This window comes from Helianthus annuus, chromosome 14 (assembly GCF_002127325.2).
Source record: "Helianthus annuus cultivar XRQ/B chromosome 14, HanXRQr2.0-SUNRISE, whole genome shotgun sequence".
In the NCBI taxonomy this organism is placed as follows: Eukaryota; Viridiplantae; Streptophyta; class Magnoliopsida; order Asterales; family Asteraceae; genus Helianthus; species Helianthus annuus.
In genome coordinates, this window is record NC_035446.2 from 1,324,904 (window position 1) to 1,346,675 (window position 21,772).

At 36.9% G+C, this 21,772-nt stretch overlaps 2 non-coding genes across 2 annotated transcripts; both read right to left on the minus strand.

The window, feature by feature from the left end:
- Nucleotides 1-5,667: 5,667 nt before the first annotated feature.
- On the minus strand, nt 5,668-5,774 carry LOC118487021. The gene has a single exon (XR_004880188.1). It is a non-coding gene; the product is annotated as a small nucleolar RNA R71 (small nucleolar RNA).
- Nucleotides 5,775-21,003: 15,229 nt separating this feature from the next.
- LOC118487002 lies at nt 21,004-21,110 on the minus strand. The gene has a single exon (XR_004880169.1). It is a non-coding gene; the product is annotated as a small nucleolar RNA R71 (small nucleolar RNA).
- Between the last annotated feature and the right edge of the window lie 662 nt (nt 21,111-21,772).

Below are 21,772 nucleotides of genomic sequence, written 5' to 3' on the forward strand. Positions count from 1 at the left end.
CCGGGGTTTATCTCCTGAAATCTTAATTACCTCTCCAGTAGGTGCTTGAATTTCTATAGAGTCTCTATCACAAATGATTTGAGCATGGTTGGCTATTAACCAATCCATTCCTAACACAATATCAAACTCAGCTAATTTCATAGGTAATAGGCTTGCAGTAAATTTATGACCTAAGAGTTCTATTTCTACTTTTTGTAAAACCTGATTGATTTTGACTGAATTCCCATCTACAGTTTCGACTGTAAAAATCTACCTAACGGTAGTTAAAGGTAACTTAAGAGCTTGACAGAATGAAGTATTTATAAAACTTTGGTTTGCACCAGAGTCAAATAATACTTTTGCATAAATGTTGTGAACCAAAAACGTATCGGCTATCACATCCGGAATGAGTTCTGCTTCTTGAGTAGTTAGCTGGAATGCTCTAGCATTCTTCTTAGTAGCTCCTTCAGCTGCCTTGGGTTTGTTGTCTACTGGGTTAACTAACTTAGGATATTCTGGTTTGATATGTCCGGCTTCCCCACAATTGTAACAAATTATGGATTTCTTTCTGCAGTTTTCTTCCCGATGTCCTATTGTCTTGCAAAAATTGCAAAGTTTGTTACATTTTCCAAAGTGTTTCTTTTTGCAAATTTTGCAGAATGGCACAGTTGAAGATTGTCCTGTTCCTCTCTTTTTGAAATTACTACTATTATCCACCCTAAATCCTTGGGTAATTTTCTGAGCTACTTCCTTCTTCCTATCTTCATCTCTTGTGCGTATCAGTTCATCAGTTAAGGTGTTAGCTAATTCTACTGCATCGTCAATAGTGCGAGGTCTCGCAGCCTTAACGATATTTCGAATTTCGCTAATTAATCCCCAAATATAGTGAGAAATGAGTACCGGTTCTGGCGAAGCCAGGTGAGGTACCACTCTAGCATATTCAAAGAATGTCGAAGTATAACCACGACAATCCACACCTATCATCCGATGAGTTAGGAACTTATTTGCCATTTGTTCCTTTTCATACTCAGGACATAATTTTCTTTCTACCAGACTCTTGAATTCTTCCCAAGTCATAGCATAAGCCCTATTTCTTCCTTTAGCTTGTAACACAGTGTTCCACCATTCCAGTGCTCCTTCTTTAAACAGATTTGAGGCGTACATGACTTGATCATCTTTGGCACACTTGCTTATTGCAATCACTGCTTCGGTTTTATCTAACCAACGCAGCGATGCAGTTGCCCCTTCATTGCCTGCAAATTCAGTGGGTTTACAAGCAAGAAATTCTTTGAAAGTGCAACCAGGTGTTGCAACCTTTCGCTTTTTAGGGAGCGACGTGTGCTGGGTTTCATTATCATGATTAGCATGATTATTACCCCCGTTTATACTATTACTGAAGTTATCCTCAATAGTATGTTTACTAGGAATAATTTGTTGCGGTTCGATTGGATTTTTCATAGCGGCAACAAATGCTGGAATAGCATTAGCTATCCCTTGAGCAACAATATTTTCAATATCTTGTCTAGTCATATATTGATCTCCTGGATGTTGCTCCGATTGATTAACCTCATTTACTGGTTCATTACCACTATTTGCCATCTGATAATATATAATAATTTGTATTAGTATTTGATAAATAGTAATCATACATAAACAATCAGACAATTTATAGTCAAAACTATCGATTTCTCGATTCCATTTCATATCCGTTATAGTATGCATCACTACACACAGATATTTTACAAAGTTTTATTTGGAGTTATGTTACAGACTGATTTCACTATTTACTATACTATTACACAACTATAGTTTACCACCTTCCTATCCCTCACCATTTGTTGTTCTAAAAACGCATTTCCCTTTCATCATACTTCCAAGCAATCTGTCCCCCTATCTCTCTGATTCTATTCCCTGCATCCATCAACTCTTCACCGAAATGGCGAAGTTCAGCCATATTCTCAGTGCTCATTGGTGGATTAGGTAGGGGTTCTGGGTCGAATTGCGGAAGGAAGGAATAAGGGTCGTTGACAATATTTTGAAATTGCCAATCATTTGTCCACCATTCTTCCATTTCTACAGGTTGGGCATGGACTATTGGTTCTGGGATTGCTGGTGCAAAATTCATAGGGATTGGATTTTCACTAGGATAGGTAAAAACATTCGTATTGACAGGCTGAATAGTTTCACAGTTTGCTAATAGAAAATCTATTTCATCCTGAAAAGTTATTTCCTGTTTCTGGTTTTGATTAGAGCTCTCTCCGATTTCTAACTGAGTTGGTCTAGAACCTTGCCCTACTTCCATTTCTATTTCTTTAGAATATTCCTCAAACTGTATTCCCATTTGTCTAGTCTCCTCCTCGACTTCAATTTCCATTTCCGGCTGTTTACCAGTGTCTTTTGCTATTTCTAAAGGATTGTTTATTTTAGGAAGTTTCGGAACTGGCTTTTTCCTACGGATACGATGTCCCCACACGTAATTCTTCTTTTTCTTTCGTTTTGGTTTTGTCAAAGGTGGAGCATGCAATTCTACAGGTTGGTCCACATCAGCAAAGTATCCAGTAAATTCTTGGGAAACTTCTATATTCACCGGGTAAAGATTGAGGTTCTGAAAAGCTTCAGATATCTCGCTCATGCTGTGTAGCATATATGCAAAATGCACAAAAATGCTAAGTTAAAACTTTGGAACAAAGTTTAACAAACACCGAAGTTTTATTGCACATTATTTGTACAAAATAACAGGAAAGAACACACTCAGATTTATTTATTTAATTACTGAGAAGTGTTATTACTAGACTTAGGGTATTTAAAGATTTGCATGTTCTGCTACAGTGGCTAACATATACAGATTTGCCCATTTCTCATCTAGCTTGTCTTCCCAAGGTGATTTATTAATTAACTCATGGGTTTCCTTTTTAATTCTCTTTTCCCGTATTTGCTCCTTACTTTTCTTAATAATCATACTCCTTTTTCTAGGAGAAAGCGGTTTCTCATATTGTGCTTTTCGCACAAATATTCCTTCTTGTAGGGAGCTTTGAAAATTTAGTTTTGGATGAACTTCCCTCTTCGTAGACTGACCTATCTAATTTAAGATAGATATCTTGCAACTTTTGCTTATGATGTGTGTAAAATGCAACATATAAATCACATCAATTAAGGCACAAAACTAACCCTTTTTAAGTAGTAATGTTGGAAAAAGAGTGTTTTTGTCTTCCTTTTGTATTTTCAGGATGAAATGAGCTCAAAATCACAAAAGAAGCAAAAAGACAACTAATTCTACCATAAATACAAGAAAAGGAACAAAAGTAGGCTGCCCGGACCCTTAACGGCACCTCCCAAGGCAAAGAAGAGAAAACAGAGTCTGAACACGCCCCGTGTCCAGCGAACACGGGGGCGTGCCCAGGAAGCAGCAGAAAAGACAAACCAGTAGAAGCTTCCATTGCCCACCACGGGGCCGTGTCCAGCGGGCACGGGGGCGTGGTGAAAGTACAGCAGGCGCATTAATTGTAATTGCGAATTACAATTAATGAAGAGAGAGAATGTCAGACGGGTACGGGGCCGTGTCCAGCGGACACGGGGCCATGTCCAGCCTTCTGTTCAGCCTATAAATAGAGGAGCTTGGCTTCATTCTCTCTCATCCCTTGGCACACCACCTCTCTCACACTTCATCCGCCACCCACCACCACCATAACACCATCATCCACCACCATCATCCATTGTCCATCGTAGAGTGTGTGAGTCATCTCGGGATCCAAGATTGATAGTAAGAGTTCTTGACAAACAAGGCCATGTTTGCCTAAGTCTCTTACATCACTTGGTGAAGACAAGTGTTTAGTATAATACTTTTTATTTTTAATCTTTTGCACTTTTTATTTGGTTTTGTATTAATGACTTTAATAACTAGTTACTTATGTTGAAGGTGTTCTTTCCTTATCGTTTGTCCGTGGTGTCTTGGCATTATTTTACTGTCTATATAAAATAAAAGATTTTCACCATTCATATCTCCACGGTCTATATGGAGGTATGTTGGCTACCTGGTCGGGGGTTAAGGGAACGGTTTGGTAAGGGTCTTGCCCTTGTTCAGCGTTTAGAGGTCCTGCTTGGGACCTGGGTCAAATTTAGTAGGATCTCCTTCAATGCCCATAGGTATTGGATGGCGGGGATCCAAACTCTTTGACCCCCTCATAAGTTAACTACTATTAATACTATAACCCGGCTATTTAGGACTGTATCCCTGCTGACTCAGACTACTTAGCCGAGGGTAACGTCACCGCCACCACAATTTGCATTAATAACTTAATTCATTATCTTTCAATAATCCGACCCTTTAGGATTGTATCCTTGCTGACTCAAACTACTGGGTTGAGGGTAACGTCGCCTTCAAAAGAGGGGCCTACTACAATAACTAAGATAATCTCTTAAACAAGTGCAAAAGTGCGAAAATAATCAAAGGTTATACTAATACACGTGTCGGATCCAAGTGATTCATCTTGTCTATCTGTTTTTATTTTATTTTTATTTTCAGCATTTAGTTAGTTTTTATTTTTCTTAGTTTAAAACATTTTTCTAACTATTTGATTTGATTAGACGTTGAGGATAAACCGGTACTAAAAGCTCTTGTGTCCTTGGACGACCTCGGTATCTTACCAACACTATACTACGTCCACGATGGGTGCACTTGCCCATATGTGTGTTTAGTGTTAGTAAATATCGTGTTTTATAAATTTAAAACTTGGCTAAAAGTGTAAAAAGGGGCTTAAATACTCATCAAAAATATATTACACCTAACGCACATCAAGTTTTTGGCGCCGCTGCCGGGGACACAAGGATTTTAAGAAAGTTAGGAATCAACGGCCTAATCATATTTTTATTTTTCTTTAATTTTTTAGGATTTTTTCGTAGATTTTCAGCTTCTGCAGAGCTCAGCACGGGGCCGTGCCTGGTCGGACACGGGCCGTGCTCAGCATCGTTACTGGCAGTTTTTTGTTTTTCAAGTTACAGAAGGCTGACCACGGGGCCGTGCCGGTGCAACACGGGGCCGTGTCCAACTTCCAGTAACCGGGATCTGGAAAACAATCACTGCAATTCCGACCACGGGGCCGTGTTCGCTCAACACGGGGCCGTGGTGAACTTTCTGACCAACATTCTTTTCTGTTTTTATTGCAGGACTTGGAACCTGACGCCAACCTCACGTAGTGTATGAGCTCCAGTTCCAATAAAGACATAAAAGAACCGCTAGAAGAACCCGAACGCTTTCTCAGAAAAAGGTTAAAAGCCAAAAACCAAGAGAAGGTTTCGGGTGATCCACCTCCAATGGCGGACCAACGTACCCTTATGGATTATCTACGGCCCACCGTAGGTAATCTAGGCGTCGCTATCAATGCTCCGAATGTCGAAGCCAATAACTTCGAACTTCGACCGCATCTGATACAAATGCTCCAAAACTCTGCAACCTTCCACGGGCTTGCGGACGAGGATCCCCATCTACATATAACTAATTTCTTAGAAATATGTGATACCTTTCGGATCAATGGAGCATCAAACGACGCCATCCGCCTCCGTATGTTTCCGTTCTCACTAAAAGACCAAGCGAAAGCTTGGCTCAACGCCCTCCCAGCTGGATCGGTAAACACCTGGGATGAACTAGCCCAAAAATTTCTATATAAATATTTCCCTCCTGCTAAAACTGCTAAATTAATGGCTGAAATTAATACATACTCACAAGAGGACGGGGAATCCTTATATGAAACTTGGGAAAGGTTCAAGGAGCTATTACGCAAGTGTCCCCATCACGGCCTCGCAATATGGCAACAAGTATCCACTTTCTATAATGGATTATTGCCACACACTAGGCAGACACTTGATTCTAGCTCCGGGGGACTTTTAGGTAATCGACGCCCACACGAAATATATAATCAAATTGAGGAAATTGCTCAAACCAATTTTCAATGGCACACCCCCCGGGGAAATATGTCTATCGCCCCGGGCGCCCATAAGGTCGATGTAACATACCAATTTTTATCATATAAATTATAAGGTTTGGTCAAAATTTATTAACCACTAGTAACTAGTTTATTTTAAATAGTCAACCCAAATAGTTTTTAACATTATTTTATATAGTTGGTTGAAATATTATTGACCCATATATGGGTGACCTTGCTGATAAAATAAAAGTATATAAAAACTTATATTATTAGACGGGTAGTCTACGGATAAGTTAACTATTAGAATTATGAAATTCCTAGACAGGTCTAGGAACCATATAATAATTAAAAAAATAACATTATATTTGAACCTACTCTGTTTTTAAAGAAACTTAGACCCAAATGTAGACAAAAATATTATCGTTCTAAATAACATATTTATTATTTTCTAGAACACCATATTTTAGAAATTATACACGCCAAATAAGTGAAGCAGTTAAATTAATAATAATAATAATAAATATAAAACCAATCAAATGAATTTCCATAAAATTAGAAGGAACCTGTCATGTCTCATTTACCTACTTCTTGTTCATTTCTATAATAATAATAAAATAATAAAAAGATGATTACATATCAAAATATAGGACATGTATGAGTATACGTGTCTGTATACTAAATTATGGGAATAAAATAATAAAATTCTATAATACATGAATAGGCATCATAGGTGATGCGTGGAAGTTCCATAGACTTTTGAAGATAGACGTGTCTCAAATATGAAAAAAATAGGCCAATCTTTTCTTAGTATAAATAGGAAGTAGCTTCAGCTGTTTTCAATTGCTCAATCTCTCTCGAAATTCCCTCTCTCTCCATATTTTTCTACTTTTCCTTAATAATAATAATAAAATAATAATAATAATAATAATAAAGCTCTGTTCCGTTTAAGTATTGTAACCCCCGATCACCGCTACCCTTTCCGATTGATCTGAGCCTCAGGGCTCTGCCCGACTAGGTTGTTGGGATTTGGTCTCGGGATATCGGGACAAGGTTGATTTAGGGGTACTATACGAGTACATTATATATTTTAAAAGTTATACCCAAAATTTATACCAGGAGTCCTTCTAGTTAAACCCTAAAGTTACACAGTGGGTCCATTCCTTTTTCCCACCATTCTACTCTCTTTTTGTAAGTTACCCAAAACTATTATTTATTATTTCTATTTTGTAAACAAACTTTCATCAAAAGTCATACCTATTATTTTATTTACCCAATAGGGAACCATAGTTGAGACACCCAAGTAATCCTGCACAACTCCTAAAATTTTCATAGCAATCAGAATCAGGATCAGGGCCCCTAAAACTCAGGGGGGGCAAAACCCTAGTAACGATTATCCTCATAACTAATTATAAAATTCGAAAATTTAAAAACGGTCGACACAGCAAGCCTACATGCACGAAGGGCTACTCTATGAAAGTAGGGTGATCACTCGCGTAGCGCGACGCCTATAGGGGTACCCCCTCGCGCTACGCGACAGTGTCAAATTTCGGGTATAAATAGAGGGGGTTGGGACTTGAATTCTGCTGAAGATTCGACGTTAAAATTCAAATTATACACTGAGTTATAATAGAAATCGTTCACACACACACTAATATCGAATCGCTGCCGCAGAACAGGGTAATTACTCAATCGCTATTACGATTCATTCCGGGATCAATATATCCAAGGAATGCCTAAGTGCCGCCCACATTGGGCTATGCTTTATCGTTGTCGATAATTCGATAATGAGCCGAAGCATTGTACTTTGTCGTTGTCGATAATTCGATATACGAGTTGAAGTACTATACTTTGTCATTTGTCATTTTGATAAATGAGCTGAAGTATTGCACTTGGACATTCATTGTAAAAATTGATCTCGGGGAATTATCGTAACTGCTGTATTGATCATTAACCTGGTTCTTGTAAAAATCGTTAAGATTGATTTAGGTTTTTCACCAATACTTATTCCATTATGTTAAACCACCAGAAATACTCCCAACTACACCCTTACAATCAAACAAACTATTAAATCATCAGAAGATCCAGAATAATAAAGTACATGCCTAATTATTATCGAAAGAAGTAGAATCAAGAAGTTTGTTAACTCAATCCTGCATGATGATTTGTGAGTTATTCTCTTTTTATAAATTCTTTTATCACAGTTTGTGATCGTTTACAATACTCCAAATTATTTTCAGAATTATAACTTACAGTGATTAAGTTTATGTGAATCACCAAATTACAGCCGGTATGTGGGGTATTGTATACATTACTTGATAATCGTCACCATTGGGGCAGCCATTGGGTGATATGACCATAATCACAGATACCATTGGACGTATGGGCCAATGGATCGAGTGGTAAAGTACTGTGGGTAGTTGGTTGATATCAGGATACATTGTAAAAGATCTTATCACTGTGAATTATAACAAATGTGTCGTTTTCAGTAAAATGAATAATTCACTCAGTATTTCCCTGCTGACAAAAATCTTTTTAAAACGCGTTTCAGGTAATTACAATAGATTGGAGTAAGCATTGGATCCGACACTGAAGGACTTCAAGAAGTGGCTTATTTTCAAATTAAGAAATATTATTTTTTTTTTGTAAAAGCTACCTTTATAAAACATGGAATTTATTCCATCTTTTTAAATAAAATCCGGTGTTTCTAAACTCTGATATTTTTCCTAACTCACGGTCCTGATGAAATTTCCGCTGCAATATTTTTCAAAATAATCACCGGTACCACTGAACTGCTCACGGCACCGATTCCGGCTAGATGGGGTCGGGGGTCGTGACAGAAGGTGGTATCAGAGCTAAGCCACTACTTTAAGCCTATAAAGTGTTGTGATAACAATACTTAAGCTTAAATAAAAGAGTTAGGAGATTGCTATTAACTTAACTGGTAGCATATCTGATAGCATTTAGACTTGAACATAAGAAAAGATGCCTTAGTATAAGCTAAGCCACTTGTTTATGCAAATAGGTGTTATAATAATACCTAAGCTTAAACGGAAAGTTAGAAACTTAATATTATTTGATAGCACTCTGAATGATATTTAGACTTGAACTTAGGAATTTTGCCTTAAAATAAACTTTAAGGTAAATTACTTATATAAGTATAACGTAATGGATACTGGTATGTCATAAGAATGACGGTTAGCAAGCAATAACACTTAATTGCTATTTATTCTTGCTTATTGATATTATTTGGTCTAGAATAAGATATGTTATGGGAATACAAATTTCTTTGATTCTGGATAAAAGTCCTAATAAAAGAGGCACTTTTTCTTGAAAAGATACTATTTATGGGAAATAGAAAATTTTCTCCGGCAAAACTGGGTATAGAGTAGCAGACTCTCCAGCTTGTCCGGATATACTGAAATTACCGCTCCGGCGCGAACCGGATAAGACGGGATAAATGGTATGTCAAACCAGTAACAAGATTTCCCTAAATAGTATCATGACCAAATATTTGACTGGTTTTTGGAAATATGAATCTATTATATACCTTTAACCCTATGAAAGGTATGTATATTACAACATGTGAAATATATAATATAGATATGTATATCTATAAGGAATTCCAAAAGTCAATTAAGAATAAAGCACAAGCATATGTATATAGATTTCTTTATCAGGAATCTTTCGCATATATCTTTAATTTTGATATCAAACATTCTTTCGTTTGATCATCTACCTCGTAACTCGTGCAACAAAATAATACTGGAAACCCATTAAGTTGGGACACCATCAAAAATATAAGAATTTCCAATACGTTATCATAAACTACTAACGCCAGTAAGAAGCTGGTAAAGTTAATGCACAAGAAAACACATGAAACTTAAATTATACATCCACAGATGTCGAAGTTTATCACACACGACTTCCAAAGGAAAGATCTTTGAAATATATAAATTAGGCACGATGATACCTACACTAATTCCATCAGTAAAAGAACTCCTAAATCAAAAATCGGCACTTTGTCACATGATCTTACAAACGATCAAAATGTCGCTGAGGTACGTTGGAACAATATTTCACAAACATCGGTGCATAGTCTAACCTGAGTCATAATTATTCGCACTACAAAAGAAGTCATATAGTTTTGCAAATTCCCTACTTCATTTTATTTCATTCGACATTCCTTGGTACTGTCACGTAACAACGGTTATCACACAAAATTTCAGATAAGAAGTTCTTATATTTCTTTCGTTGCAATTCTAACTTCTGTCTATAATAAGTTGACTTTCGTGTTCTTTTAATGGTCATCATACCATAAAGAATTCTTTCATAATAGCAAATATTGATCCATTTCGTTTCTTGTGTAAATCCACACAATACACATGCACTATTTGTTGCGCATGTGGTTCATTTGAGTTATAAGACCCTAGGAAGGCATCCTTTCAATTTGTTGTTTTATCAAAAGTTCAAATATCATTCCGTTATCCTTGATCTTTGCATTATAAACCGCGTTTTTACAAAGCAATAACTCTTTAATATCGAATCAATGAATTTATTGAAAAACTTGATTTTCTTTTAAAAGGGATACATGGTTTCTTTGTGATCATGTTTGAACTTTCTTATTAAAACTCGTTTTATCCAAACCCAGTTAACTTGCTCGCAATACGTACTCAATTCAAAGTCCCATATGATGAATTGAAACCATCATATTCAAAATAGTCCTAACAAGCACTTCAATTCTCTTAAATCATAATATGCTTGTTTAATCTTCTAATTCATCAAATCATCTCTTTGATCACGATCACTTTGTGATGACATTTTCACAAAATTGAAAATTGCGCTAATCTAAGATTTAATTATTTATTTATATTGAATCCGCTTTATTTTATAAATCTTAACACAATTATGTGCTATAATAATGCTCCACCATTTCATGTCCTAATTCCGTAGTCCTTACAACCAATCGAGCTTTTCGTGATATTTCTTACCTTATCATCATTAATCGAAAAATATTGTATAAACTTAATTGATTATATATAGAAACTTACAATATAGTATTTCTGTAATTAAAATTTTTGCTAAAACCATTAAGGTAAAGAAATTATATTTTTACGTATAAAATTTTGTTTAAAGTATATTCTCATTTAAGTTTATGCATTTATTATTGGTAATTAATATTAGTTTTATTATTAGCAATAATATGGTAATAATAATAGTATTAATATTATAGAGTTATTATCAGGGGCATGTATTGGATAGCCTAGCCTTAATTAGGCATGGACTGGCCACCTATGCTTAAACAAGGCAGCACTAACCAATATCCGCCATGATAATGACTAGTTAATTAAGTGATCATACTTATTTAGTAAATCTTAATTATATATTTTACTTTGTACTGTAAAGAGAAAACATATTTTTCATAAAACAATATCAGAATTTAAAAGGACAAATAAAACAAAATAATTATGTATCATATATTTTGTGATAACTATGTACCATAACACTCTAATAAGAAAATAACCATATAAGAATAATATAGTCAGCGACTACATTGGGTTAGAAAAACATTGTAATACATAAAGAATAGTCACCACAACATTTGTAACTACATTTTTACAACGCTATATGGTTTCAAAATAAAAATGAGTACTCACCTAGAATTGACCCAGTATTATATAAAATATTTTACAAATACTTTTACCCCTTTATTCATAACTTTCATTTAAACGTTATAAGTAATAGTGATTCTTTTACAAAATCATAATACTAAAATATTTTGTAAATGTAATAACTTCATTATAGTATTCTGTAATCTATATTACATAATATAAAACTATTTGAAAATGGTAACCCTTTTTCATATAGTAAAAATGCGAAACAAATAATATATATATTACATTTGCTTTAGTAATATAATATAATAGTTGGTCATGCCAAAACAACTTGTTCTTTTTATATTTCCATCTCTATGACATAGTATGAAAAATATAGTCACCAATAATATACTATCACATTATTTTAAAAGCAACTTGGAACTCTAAATAATGATACACTAACTCTATTATCCTTTGGTGTATCTTTGCAATTCACTCATTTCAATACATAGAATTTCTCATATCATAATTTACTATTTGACAAATCAATTTTCATGCTTTTATTTCCTTTTGAACCCGTCAATTCTAAGTCATCCTCAGTTGTCAATCAAGTAAGATTTCTTTTAAAAAGAGTTTTATTGATTCCAAAAGTCCTTCACATTTATTTTAAAATCTATTTATCATATATCTTTTGACCTGAACCTAGTCACCTTAGAAATTATACCATTTCATCTCATTCGTTTGTCATCAAATTCTTACACTAATTCAATTGAACCATTGAATCCTATCTATTGTACAACTCATAGTCACAAAATTTGATATGTTGAGTTGGCATCATTTACCTTAATATTATTCTTTTTGGTCAAAAAGTAACATAACTCTAAAAGAAATATCGTAGTCCAAATCTCGGGGACGAGATTTAAAACAAGGTGGGGAGGATGTAACATACCAATTTTTATCATATAAATTATAAGGTTTGGTCAAAATTTATTAACCACTAGTAACTAGTTTATTTTAAATAGTCAACCCAAATAGTTTTTAACATTATTTTATATAGTTGGTTGAAATATTATTGACCCATATATGGGTGACCTTGCTAATAAAATAAAAGTATATAAAAACTTATATTATTAGACGGGTAGTCTACGGATAAGTTAACTATTAGAATTATGAAATTCCTAGACAGGTCTAGGAACCATATAATAATTAAAAAAAATAACATTATATTTGAACCTACTCTGTTTTTAAAGAAACTTAGACCCAAATGTAGACAAAAATATTATCGTTCTAAATAACATATTTATTATTTTCTAGAACACCATATTTTAGAAATTATACACGCCAAATAAGTGAAGCAGTTAAATTAATAATAATAATAATAAATATAAAACCAATCAAATGAATTTCCATAAAATTAGAAGGAACCTGTCATGTCTCATTTACCTACTTCTTGTTCATTTCTATAATAATAATAAAATAATAAAAAGATGATTACATATCAAAATATAGGACATGTATGAGTATACGTGTCTGTATACTAAATTATGGGAATAAAATAATAAAATTCTATAATACATGAATAGGCATCATAGGTGATGCGTGGAAGTTCCATAGACTTTTGAAGATAGACGTGTCTCAAATATGAAAAAAATAGGCCAATCTTTTCTTAGTATAAATAGGAAGTAGCTTCAGCTGTTTTCAATTGCTCAATCTCTCTCGAAATTCCCTCTCTCTCCATATTTTTCTACTTTTCCTTAATAATAATAATAAAATAATAATAATAATAATAAAGCTCTGTTCCGTTTAAGTATTGTAACCCCCGATCACCGCTACCCTTTCCGATTGATCTGAGCCTCAGGGCTCTGCCCGACTAGGTTGTTGGGATTTGGTCTCGGGATATCGGGACAAGGTTGATTTAGGGGTACTATACGAGTACATTATATATTTTAAAAGTTATACCCAAAATTTATACCAGGAGTCCTTCTAGTTAAACCCTAAAGTTACACAGTGGGTCCATTCCTTTTTCTCACCATTCTACTCTCTTTTTGTAAGTTACCCAAAACTATTATTTATTATTTCTATTTTGTAAACAAACTTTCATCAAAAGTCATACCTATTATTTTATTTACCCAATAGGGAACCATAGTTGAGACACCCAAGTAATCCTGCACAACTCCTAAAATTTTCATAGCAATCAGAATCAGGATCAGGGCCCCTAAAACTCAGGGGGGGCAAAACCCTAGTAACGATTATCCTCATAACTAATTATAAAATTCGAAAATTTAAAAACGGTCGACACAGCAAGCCTACATGCACGAAGGGCTACTCTATGAAAGTAGGGTGATCACTCGCGTAGCGCGACGCCTATAGGGGTACCCCCTCGCGCTACGCGACGGTGTCAAATTTCGGGTATAAATAGAGGGGGTTGGGACTTGAATTCTGCTGAAGATTCGACGTTAAAATTCAAATTATACACTGAGTTATAATAGAAATCGTTCACACACACACTAATATCGAATCGCTGCCGCAGAACAGGGTAATTACTCAATCGCTATTACGATTCATTCCGGGATCAATATATCCAAGGAATGCCTAAGTGCCGCCCACATTGGGCTATGCTTTATCGTTGTCGATAATTCGATAATGAGCCGAAGCATTGTACTTTGTCGTTGTCGATAATTCGATATACGAGTTGAAGTACTATACTTTGTCATTTGTCATTTTGATAAATGAGCTGAAGTATTGCACTTGGACATTCATTGTAAAAATTGATCTCGGGGAATTATCGTAACTGCTGTATTGATCATTAACCTGGTTCTTGTAAAAATCGTTAAGATTGATTTAGGTTTTTCACCAATACTTATTCCATTATGTTAAACCACCAGAAATACTCCCAACTACACCCTTACAATCAAACAAACTATTAAATCATCAGAAGATCCAGAATAATAAAGTACATGCCTAATTATTATCGAAAGAAGTAGAATCAAGAAGTTTGTTAACTCAATCCTGCATGATGATTTGTGAGTTATTCTCTTTTTATAAATTCTTTTATCACAGTTTGTGATCGTTTACAATACTCCAAATTATTTTCAGAATTATAACTTACAGTGATTAAGTTTATGTGAATCACCAAATTACAGCCGGTATGTGGGGTATTGTATACATTACTTGATAATCGTCACCATTGGGGCAGCCATTGGGTGATATGACCATAATCACAGATACCATTGGACGTATGGGCCAATGGATCGAGTGGTAAAGTACTGTGGGTAGTTGGTTGATATCAGGATACATTGTAAAAGATCTTATCACTGTGAATTATAACAAATGTGTCGTTTTCAGTAAAATGAATAATTCACTCAGTATTTCCCTGCTGACAAAAATCTTTTTAAAACGCGTTTCAGGTAATTACAATAGATTGGAGTAAGCATTGGATCCGACACTGAAGGACTTCAAGAAGTGGCTTATTTTCAAATTAAGAAATATTATTTTTTTTTTGTAAAAGCTACCTTTATAAAACATGGAATTTATTCCATCTTTTTAAATAAAATCCGGTGTTTCTAAACTCTGATATTTTTCCTAACTCACGGTCCTGATGAAATTTCCGCTGCAATATTTTTCAAAATAATCACCGGTACCACTGAACTGCTCACGGCACCGATTCCGGCTAGATGGGGTCGGGGGTCGTGACAGTCGATGAAAGCACTTCTTTACAAGCCCAAATCGAGGCCCTTTCTTCAAAAATAAAAAAATTAGAAATGACAAAAACAGTCTCGGTCATGGCTTGTGAAGGGTGTGGTGGGTCACATGAAAATTGGAGTTGCATGAAAGAAATGGACGATCAACAAGAAATGGTAAACTACATTGATAATAGACCTAGGCCGTCGGGTCCCCCAACGGGAACTTACAACCAAGGATGGCGAAACCACCCAAACCTTGGTTGGAGGGAACCCGGCAATAGTAGTAACCAACAAACCCAACGAACAAACTTTCAGCAATCAAGAAATGAGTCACAAAATTTCACTCAACAACAAGGTGGACGAGAAAGGCTCGAAGATACTATATCTCGCCTCGTCTCTGACACTGATAAGAAAAACTCGGAAAGATTTCTACAATTAGAGTCTAATTTTAGGAATCAACAAGCTAGCATTCAAAACATAGAAAAACAAATAAATCAAATAGCTCAAAACTTTTCCGAGAGACCGCAAGGCGCATTACCTAGCAATACCGAAACAAACCCAAAGGCGCAAGTTCACCTCATCACACTACGAAACCGCACCGTAGGGCCTGCAGAAGTACCACCACCTACGGAAGAAACAGTACCAACACCTCTGCAGGAGAAGAACTCTCCTCCATCACCAGAGCCTACCAAGGCTCCTCGAGTTCCGTACCCCGGTAGGTTAATTCGTCAAAAGACAAATGAGCAATTCGCAAAATTCGAAAGTCTGTTAAAACAATTGCATGTCAATATTCCTTTTATCGAAGTCCTAACCTAAATGCCCAAATACTCTAAATTTATGAGGGACTTCCTTACGCATAAGAAGAAAATTGAAAATTTGCAATTAGTTAATTTAGGCGAAGAATGCTCTGTCCTCGTACTCAATAAACTCCCCCAAAAGAAAATCGATCCCGGAAGTTTCACGATTCCATGCTCAATAGGGGACTCGCCCGTTCGCAATGCCTTAGCCGACCTAGGGGCTAGCATTAACCTTATGCCCTCATCAATGTTCAAGAGGCTTGGCTTGGGAACCACGAGCCCTACAAAAATGAGCATACAACTCGCTGATCGATCCGTCAAATTCCCACAAGGTGTCATCGAGAATGTCTTGGTAAAGGTAAGCAGATTCGTTTATCCAGTTGACTTTGTCATACTCGACATGGAGGAAGACACCGAGGTCCCCCTTATACTAGGGAGACCCTTCCTTGCCACAGCACAAGCAGTGGTAGATATGAATGACGGGACACTCACTTTGAGGTATGGGGATGATGAAGTGAAATTCGGAGTTGGGAATAGAATAGAAGATGACGACCCGGTCAATTACATGAAGGTTATTGATTCGAGCTTGGATGTTGCTCTCCGACGGTGTAACATGGGACGCCAAGCATCCCACTCAGAAAACATATAACCTCGCATTGGGTCTAGCCAAGGACCCTTATAAACGTGGCGCACCACGGAGGCATTCCTTGGAACTATCCTTAGTTTAGTTTAATCTTTTTTTTTATTTTACAGAATAAAACACACTCATGGTGGTAATGGATGAAAAAGGGAACGAGAAACATGAAACCATGCACAAAGAACAGAGCAACCCGACAAAAATCTCCATCACAGAAGGCTCAACACGGGCCGTGCCCAACCAACACGGCCCCGTGCAGAGCCCCCTGCAGAAAATCACCCAGTTCAGGTAACTGGACACGGGCCGTGTTCAGCGGACACGCCCCCGTGTCCAGGCTTCTGTTTTCATTCTCTAATTTTTGTTACTGGCACTTGACCACGGGGCCGTGCCCGGTCAACACGGGGCCGTGTTCAGGATGCCAGTAACATAAAACTTTGCTTTTTAACCCACTTTTACACATTCTAATCAACCAAAAACCTTATTTTTGGACACATTGAGGACAATGTGTAATTTAAGTGTGGGGGGGATGCTAAAACCTTGAATTTTGCAAATCCTAAACACAAGCCTTACACAAAACTCTATTGGAACCGCTAAACACCCCAAATTTTTTCAAAAACTTTTTTATTTTTTATTTATTTACTTGTCTTAGTTTAAGTTGGGAATAACAAGTTCTAAAAAGGTTATATTTTTACAAATTTACAACCGATAGCGTCGTGATACAAAGAACCAACATAAGAAAATTATGAAACGGCATAACAAGTCTAGTTAAAAATTCGATTATATATACTTGATCACATTAAAAACCCATTCCCACAAAAGTGAGTTTTGAGCCTTTATTGAGCATAAAAATATACATATTTAGACTAAATGCTCATTTTTCGTTTCTTGTGTGAATAGCCGATTGGTTCTTACAAATCTACAACTTGCCACGACGATACATTCCCGGTCCTTACCAACTTAAACCCAAGTAAGTAAATGATAGAGGCATTAGGACTAACCATTTTTCTTTCAAAACCATTATTTTTCATTTTTTTTATCACCTACCCAAAATCCCCCTAGATAGCCCCTTTGAGCCTAAACCTTTCATTTCATTACCCCAAAAACCCTTTTTACCCACCAAAAACCTTTTTTATTTTTCACCCTTTATTTTAGTAACAAGCTCGGTTTTTCGTAAAACTCGCCTTTTTATGTGATGAAAAAAAATATATATAATATATATGAATGAAGTCAAAAACAAACAAAAGCTATATAAAAGCTTGTTTGGAGAAATACTTCAAAATAAAAAGTCGCTAAAAACAAGGCATTTTACGAAAACCGATGCTTTTACGATTTTCGCCCTTTTTACTAACCACTAACCAACCACCCACCTTTAACCCAAGCCTAACCCTTCACCCAAAAGTCCTCTTGATATTTACAAAGGTAAAAAGTTAAAAAGGGGGAGGATTGATTGCTTGGCAAGCCTATGGAAGGCGTAAGTTCCATGCCGCTCTCGAGAGATTCACTAAAAATATACACCTTCGGCCGAGTGTTGAGTGATCCCCCGTGAGGTATGTGAACTTGTATATAAATGGAATTTTAATAAGGCATGCTATGCCCAAATAAGTAATTTATCTTATGAAACGTTCAAAATAAATCATAACGAATAGGATTGTAAATAAATAAAAATAAAACTTATAAAGACCTTGGATTCCCGACACTCTAGGACAAGCTAAAAAACTTCTCTTCTACCTATTCCATTTGGGAGTGTAAGCCACATTTAAAGAGTTTTGCTTGAGGACAAGCAAAAGTTCAAGTGTGGGGGTATTTGATGTGTGTAAAATGCAACATATAAATCACATCAATTAAGGCACAAAACTAACCCTTTTTAAGTACTAATGTTGGAAAAAGAGTGTTTTTGTCTTCCTTTTGTATTTTCAGAATGAAATGAGCTCAAAATCACAAAAGAAGCAAAAAGACAACTAATTCTACCATAAATACAAGAAAAGGAACAAAAGTAGGCTGCCCGGACCCTCAACGGCACCTCCCAAGGCAAAGAAGAGAAAACAGAGTCTGAACACGCCCCGTGTCCAGCGAACACGGGGGCGTGCCCAGGAAGCAGCAGAAAAGACAAACCAGTAGAAGCTTCCATTGCCCACCACGGGGCCGTGTCCAGCGGGCACGGGGGCGTGGTGAAAGTACAGCAGGCGCATTAATTGTAATTGCGAATTACAATTAATGAAGAGAGAGAATGTCAGACGGGCACGGGGCCGTGTCCAGCGGACACGGGGCCGTGTCCAGCCTTCTATTCAGCCTATAAATAGAGGAGCTTGGCTTCATTCTCTCTCATCCCTTGGCACACCACCTCTCTCACACTTCATCCACCACCCACCACCACCATAACACCATCATCCACCACCATCATCCATTGTCCATCGTAGAGTGTGTGAGTCGTCTCGGGATCCAAGATTGATAGTAAGAGTTCTTGACAAACAAGGCCATGTTTTCCTAAGTCTCTTACATCACTTGGTGAAGACAAGTGTTTAGTAGAATACTTTTTATTTTTTATCTTTTGCACTTTTTATTTGGTTTTGTATTAATGACTTTAATAACTAGTTACTTATGTTGAAGGTGATCTTTCCTTATCGTTTGTCCGTGGTGTCTTGGCATTATTTTACTGTCTATATAAAATAAAAGATTTTCACCATTCATATCTCCACGGTCTATATGGAGGTATGTTGGCTACCTGGTCGGGGGTTAAGGGAACGGTTTGGTAAGGGTCTTGCCCTTGTTCAGCGTTTAGAGGTCCTGCTTGGGACCTGGGTCAAATTTAGTAGGATCTCCTTCAATGCCCATAGGTATTGGATGGCGGGGATCCAAACTCTTTGACCCCCTCATAAGTTAACTACTATTAATACTATAACCCGGCTATTTAGGACTGTATCCCTGCTAACTCAGACTACTTAGCCGAGGGTAACGTTACCGCCAAAAGCGGGGCCTACCACAATTTGCATTAATAACTTAATTCATTATCCTTCAATAATCCGACCCTTTAGGATTGTATCCTTGCTGACTCAAACTACTGGTTGAGGGTAACGTCGCCTTCAAAAGAGGGGCCTACTACAATAACTAAGATAATCTCTTAAACAAGTGCAAAAGTGCGAAAATAATCAAAGGTTATACTAATACACGTGTCGGATCCAAGTGATTCATCTTGTCTATCTGTTTTTATTTTATTTTTATTTTCAGCATTTAGTTAGTTTTTATTTTTCTTAGTTTAAAACATTTTTTCTAACTATTTGATTTGATTAGACGTTGAGGATAAACCGGTACTAAAAGCTCTTGTGTCCTTGGACGACCTCGGTATCTTACCAACACTATACTACGTCCACGATGGGTGCACTTGCCCATATGTGTGTTTAGTGTTAGTAAATATCGTGTTTTATAAATTTAAAACTTGGCTAAAAGTGTAAAAAGGGGCTTAAATACTCATCAAAAATATATTACACCTAACGCACATCAAGTTTTTGGCGCCGCTGCCGGGGACACAATGATTTTAAGAAAGTTAGGAATCAACGGCCTAATCATATTTTTATTTTTCTTTAATTTTTTAGGATTTTTTCGTAGATTTTCAGCTTCTGCAGAGCTCAGCACGGGGCCGTGCCTGGTCGGACACGGGCCGTGCTCAGCATCGTTACTAGCAGTTTTTTGTTTTTCAAGTTACAGAAGGCTGACCACGGGGCCGTGCCGGTGCAACACGGGGCCGTGTCCAACTTCCAGTAACCGGGATCTGGAAAACAATCACTACAATTCCGACCACGGGGCCGTGTTCGCTCAACACGGGGCCATGGTGAACTTTCTGACCAACATTCTTTTCTGTTTTTATTGCAGGACTTGGAACCCGACGCCAACCTCACGTAGTGTATGAGCTCCAGTTCCAATAAAGACATAAAAGAACCGCTAGAAGAACCCGAACGCTTTCTCAGAAAAAGGTTAAAAGCCAAAAACCAAGAGAAGGTTTCGGGTGATCCACCTCCAATGGCGGACCAACGTACCCTTATGGATTATCTACGGCCCACCGTAGGTAATCTAGGCGCCGCTATCAATGCTCCGAATGTCGAAGCCAATAACTTCGAACTTCGACCGCATCTGATACAAATGCTCCAAAACTCTGCAACCTTCCACGGGCTTGCGGACGAGGATCCCCATCTACATATAACTAATTTCTTAGAAATATGTGATACCTTTCGGATCAATGGAGCATCAAACGACGCCATCCGCCTCCGTATGTTTCCGTTCGCACTAAAAGACCAAGCGAAAGCTTGGCTCAACGCCCTCCCAGCTGGATCGGTAAACACCTGGGATGAACTAGCCCAAAAATTTCTATATAAGTATTTCCCTCCTGCTAAAACTGCTAAATTAATGGCTGAAATTAATACATACTCACAAGAGGAAGGGGAATCCTTATATGAAACTTGGGAAAGGTTCAAGGAGCTATTACGCAAGTGTCCCCATCACGGCCTCGCAATATGGTAACAAGTATCCACTTTCTATAATGGATTGTTGCCACACACTAGGCAGACACTTGATTCTAGCTCCGGGGGACTTTTAGGTAATCGACGCCCACACGAAATATATAATCAAATTGAGGAAATTGCTCAAACCAATTTTCAATGGCACACCCCCCGGGGAAATATGTCTATCGCCCCGGGCGCCCATAAGGTCGATGAAAGCACTTCTTTACAAGCCCAAATCGAGGCCCTTTCTTCAAAAATAAAAAAATTAGAAATGACAAAAACAGTCTCGGTCATGGCTTGTGAAGGGTGTGGTGGGTCACATGAAAATTGGAGTTGCATGAAAGAAACGGACGATCAACAAGAAATGGTAAACTACATTGATAATAGACCTAGGCCGTCGGGTCCCCCAACGGGAACTTACAACCAAGGATAGCGAAACCACCCAAACCTTGGTTGGAGGGAACCCGGCAATAGTAGTAACCAACAAACCCAACGAACAAACTTTCAGCAATCAAGAAATGAGTCACAAAATTTCACTCAACAACAAGGTGGACGAGAAAGGCTCGAAGATACTATATCTCGCCTCGTCTCTGACACTGATAAGAAAAACTCGGAAAGATTTCTACAATTAGAGTCTAATTTTAGGAATCAACAAGCTAGCATTCAAA